The sequence below is a fragment of the Vipera ursinii genome, assembly GCF_947247035.1.
Source record: "Vipera ursinii genome assembly, chromosome: 11".
NCBI lineage: Eukaryota > Metazoa > Chordata > Lepidosauria > Squamata > Viperidae > Vipera > Vipera ursinii.
In genome coordinates, this window is record NC_139524.1 from 12,310,178 (window position 1) to 12,315,921 (window position 5,744).

Sequence of the window (5,744 nt, forward strand, 5' to 3'; positions counted from 1 at the left end):
TTGGAGAACAACATGACCCCCTCTTCTTTGTGGCAGCTCCTCAAATACTGGAATGCTGCTATCATGTCTCCCCTGTTTCTTCTTTTCTTTAGACTAGCCAAACCCAAGTCCTGCAGCCGTTCTTCGTATGTTTTAGTCTAAAAGCACTTGTATTCCACAGGGAAAGTTAATCTCTTGGTATCAGGTTAAAGTTCTTGGGAGAGATTTTGTTTTCCCCTTTGCCTAAGAGAACTTTTGTTGTTTGTGCAGACAGTGGTGAGGCAAAGAAGTATTTTTTTTTTGACCTGCTGTAATAGCAGGAGGCAACTGTCAGGGTTGTGATTCTTGGGGACAACCTTTTGGGGTCCAGACTCAAGAGTGAAGGGAGAGCACCATTTTTCTTGTTTGGCATCCTTACTCATATCTCCGTTCCACCCTCCGAGGCTTCAAAAAAAAGGACAAAGAGTTGGGCTGATTTCTTATAAAGCATTTTTTGGAATCATCTCTACAAATTCATAATGACCTCTGTTCTGAGGAACTTCTTAACTCTCTCTAGCATTGAATGCCTACTTTTCCCTGGGCGGGGAGGATAGACATGAAGAAAAAGTACCTCCCAAACTGATACAAGGCAGATTGTTATGTTCCTCAAGATTAAACTCTTGTGCAATCTTTAAGTGCAATCTCTGGGCCTGGTGTCAAAACCCTGATCCCTGACGGGATATTGAATACTTGTTGCTATGCCATAAATTCAGCTGTCTCCCTAAAGTTTTGGTGATGCATTCTGGTATCTCCTTGTGCTAGGAATCCAAACATCTCCAGAAGATTCCTATTGGACCAGACCAGAATGTTTCTCAGCATCCTATTTTTTTTTTCCAAACGGTCAACCAAATCCTGCTAGAAAGGAAGTAGTGCAGCAAAAATCATTCATAAGCTCCAAATAGCATCAGGATTTTTATGTCGGTTGGGAACGATGGGAACTGAAGACCGATATATATCTGAAGGCCTCTGGGTGAAAGAGAATTGAAGTGCAGGGATACATCATCCTGGGCCTGCCGATTTTGAAAGCGAGTCTCCCATCATTTATGTGAGATGACAAGGATAGGCTTAAGTTCTCAAAGTAAACGAATAAAAGTTTTTTAAAGAAGAAGAATTAGAGAACTAACAGCTGGTTCTGATCTGACTTGCTTCTGATGAATTGCACTTATCAATGCCTTTGAATCAATTTTGGTTCCTGGCACCTGCCCGGACATGTCTGTGCAGTTTTCTTGGCAAGATTTTGGAACAAGGAGAAGAGATGCTGCTTAGGAAACCAATAAAGTAGGTTTAGTTATTTTAGCCATGTTTCCTGTCTTGTTTACCTGGAAGGGCTGACAGTCACCCAGTTGACTTGGTGCCTAAAGCGGAACTAGATCTCACAGTCTCCTGGTTTCTATCCTAATGCCCTAACCGTTGCATCCACCCTGGATCTCTAGTCCCTACTTAGCTTGCAGAAACCCACCCAAAACAGAAGTGAGATTTGCTGATCTCCAAATTTGCTGGACGAATCCTCACCAGCTTTGAAAATATTTGTGGTTTGAAGTTGCTTGGGACATGCAAAGTGGGGTAGTCCTTGACCCGCAGAGTTTGTGAACCTCTTTGTTGTTTTTGTTAGTTGTGAAGCCATGCCCGACCCATCGCGACCCCATGGACAACATCCCTCCAGGCCTTCCTGTCCTCTACCATCCTCTGGAGTCCATTTAGGCTCACGCCTCCTGCTTCAGTGACTCCATCCATCCACCTCATTCTCTGTCGTCCCCTTCTTCTATTGCCCTCGATCTTTCCCAGCATTAGGCTCTTCTCCAGTGAGTCCTTCCTTCTCATGAGGTGGCCAAAGTATTTGAGTTTCAACTTCAGAATCTGGCCTTCTAAAGAGCAGTCAGGCAGGGTTGATATCTTTGTGAACCTCTTTGCTAAACCACAAATCAGGATTCTCCATTGGCAACAGCTAGAGCCATGCCATGCAGTAAGCCCAAATCAAGGCATATAATGGCTTAGATTTTTAGAGCAAGTGTAAAGCATTCCTGAGAAGGCTGTTCATCTGAATTTTCCCCCAAATTCCAAAACTCTGTTTACGGATACAGTTGACCTGAGGCATAAATACTGTATATGGCATCTTTTGCAACCCTACTTGGATGCTGCATGAAATCTCTGAGAGCCTCACTGGAGATTTTTAAGAAGAGATTGGACAGTCACCTCTCTGAGATGGTGTAGGTTCTCCTGCTTGAGCAGGGGGCTAGACTAGAAGACCTCCAAGGTCCCTTCTAGTTCTATTCCCATTTCTTTATTCCCATGTCTTGATCTTGTACACCCTGTTGTATCTTTGAAAGTGCCCAGCTTCTGACTTAGTCAGAAAATCAGACTTAGGTTGTGTTAATTTTAAAATCTGCAGCTTGTATATTACTTTCTCCTTCCTCTCTCACTATATTCTACCTCGGGTCTAGGACAACTTATTGTGGCCAATTTGCTGTGGCCAATTTGCCATGGGACAACTTGCCACGGGACAAGAGTTACACTAATATTGAAGAAACAGTGGAATAGAATCATTAAAGAAAGGATGCAAAAGGAGGCACAAAATGAAATGCGAATGACAAAAATTAAAATTCTTTAACATTACTTTAAATAATTAAATTGAATTGTGAAACTGTCCTGCAGTGAGCTGTCCCATTCCATTCTAACTTTGCTTTCATGGAATAGCTTATTTTTTTTAACAGTTTGGTATTGGTTGGGTGGACATAAATCCTCACTTTTGTAACGTTTGGTTTCATGTCTATCTTACTTATAGAACCACAACCTGGAGTGGCCACCAATTCAAAAACAACAGTTGGAAAGCTATGGAATGTTTTTCAAACTATCCTCAAGGATTGAGTGCATGGATGACATATATGCCCTACTATTAATATATGCAAACTACGTCCTTGCTGTTTTGATATGGAAAAAGCATTGTGAGACTTTTAGAAATGATTAAAATGATGTGATGTGCTATGAAGAGACTAGTGAAATAATATAGGTTCTCCTGCCCGAGCAGGGGGCTAGACTTGAAGACCTCCAAGCTCTCTTCCAGCTTCTAGTCTAGTCTAGTCTAGTCTAGTCTAGTCTAGTCTAGTCTAGTCCCTTATTCTATTCTATTCTAATGTATTCTATTCTATTCTATTCTATTCTATTCTATTCTATTCTATTCTATTCTATATTCTATTCTATTCTATTCTATTCTATTCTATTCTATTCTATTCTATTCTATTCTATTCTATTCTATTCTATTCTATTCTATTCCATTCCATTAGGAAGGTTGCAAAAGGGGATATCATGACACTGGGACACTGCAACCGTCTTAAGTACACGCCAGTCGCCAAGCATCTGAATTTCGATCACATGATCACGGGGACTGGTCTAAGTGTGAAAAAACACTTAGAACGGTCACTAAATGATTGGCTGTAAGTCAAGGACTACCTGTCAGCTGCATTGACATTATGACATGGGTGGAGTTTGCTCATTCCATCAAGCACAACCCATTGCCTTGGCCTCTGTTCACAGAGGCCAATGGGAGGAGAAGTCTGTGTTTCAATTGCAATGGGAACATGATGAGAAGCAACAAGCCATTGACTGTCAATCCACTAAAATCTTCAGTGAGTTAAATTTTGGCAGCCAAAGTACAGTAAGGAAAAGATGAGAAAGGGATTGTTGTTCCCTTGAGTTCAGATGTTTGGATGTGAAAAGCTTTCACATACAGGAAATCCTCGGCTTACAACAGTTCATTAAGTGAGCATTTCAAGTTACAAGCGCATTGAAAAAGTGACCGTTTTTCACACTTGCAGCCTCCCCGTGGTCATGTGTGGAGATGTGACTCATACTTATGACGGTCGCATTGTCCCCGGGTCACGTGATCAGCTTTTGTGACCTCCTGGCAAGCAAAGTCAACGGGCAAGCCAGATTCACGGAACAGGCATCTTCCTACTTTAACAACTGCAGTGATTCACTTAACAACTGCGGCAAGAAAGGTCACAAAATGGGACAAAATTCACAATATTCACAAATATTTCACTTAGCAACAGAAATTTTGGGCTCAACTGAGGTTGCACAGTGAGGACTACCTGTATGGTATAGCTCAAATGACACCATTAACAAGACGGGAGGAACTTCTAAGATCAGTAACAGTGCAAAATAACTTTGGTGGAGCAGTGGGCTAACGCCCCCTTAAGTAACACCAGCTGCCTGCAATTAGTGCAGGTTCGAGTCCCACCAGGCTCAAGGTTGACTCAGCCTTCCATCCTTCCAAGGTAGGTAAAATGAGGACCCAGATTGTTGGGGGCAATTAAGCTGACTTTGTAATAATGCCGCTGGGGGTGTGTGTGAAAGCCCTAATAAGCAGGCATATACATAGAATGAAGGCTACTGCTAAGCTTGTAAGCCGCCCTGAGTCTTCGGAGAAGGGCAGGATATAAATGGAATTAAAATAAAAAAAAGTGCAAGGGTGCATTTTTAAAAACCACTCCGGATAGAAGTGTCTTTGATTGCACAATGCACATACCTACAATTCACTTGAGCCAATTTTCTGGATTTGCACAGCAGTGAACCATGAAATAATCACGTAGGCTGACTTTGCACATCACCCAAAACTAAAATGAGAAAGTCCAAATTGGGGTCAGCATCTCATGCAGTCGGACAAGCCATGCTCCATGTTGTAGAAAAAAAAAGAAAGAAAGTAAAAGCTAAAGGGATGAACTGAAAGATGCCCAGAAGACAAACTGCTGTTTTGTGGAGAACCAATGGGGGAAAAAAAAATCTGACTATCATCTTGCAATGTTGACAGAAAAATCTCCCTGGGATGATTCCCCAACACCACCACCCATCCCGCAAGATATGGGTTAAAAAAAAAAAACTTTTGCAAGACCTATTACGCTGTGTCCTTGTTCAAAACGATGGCACATCGCAACTCAAGGCTGAGACAGCGCTTGAAGCTGAGGGGGGGGGGGGGGAAAGCAATTAAAATGAGTTGCATGTTTTTCCACACAGTAAAAGGAAAAGTTTTTAAATGTAAAGCATTTGGTTCAGATGGAAAAATGATGGAGGAGAGGAGTGAGTAAAAGAAATTGGCTGAGATTCATTCTCATAGAGGAAGGAAGGAAGGAAGGAAGGAAGGAAGGAAGGAAGGAAGGAAGGAAGGAAGGAAGGAAGGAAGGAAGGAAAGAAGGAAGGAAGGGGGAAGGAAGGAAGGAAGGAAGGAAGGGGAAGGGAAGGAAGGAAGGAAGGAAGGAAGGAAGGAAGGGGAAGGGAAGGGAAGGAAGGAAGGAAGGAAGGGGAAGGGAAGGGAAGGAAGGAAGGAAGGAAGGAAGGAAGGAAGGAAGGGGAAGGGAAGGAAGGAAGGAAGGAAGGAAGGGGAAGGGAAAGGAAGGAAGGAAGGAAGGAAGGAAGGAAGGGGAAGGGAAGGAAGGAAGGAAGGAAGGAAGGAAGGAAGGAAGGAAGGAAGGAAGGAAGGAAGGAAGGGGAAGGGAAGGGAAGGGAAGGAAGGAAGGAAGGAAGGAAGGAAGGAAGGAAGGGGAAGGGAAGGGAAGGAAGGAAGGAAGGAAGGAGAAGGGAAGGGAAGGGAGGAAGGAAGGAAGGAAGTGGAAGGAAAGGGAAGGGAAGGAAGGAAGGAAGGAAGGAAGGAAGTGGAAGGAAAGGGAAGGGAAGGGAAGGGAGAGGGGAGGGAAATAAGGGAAGAGAAATAAGAGAAGGGAAGGGGAGGGAGA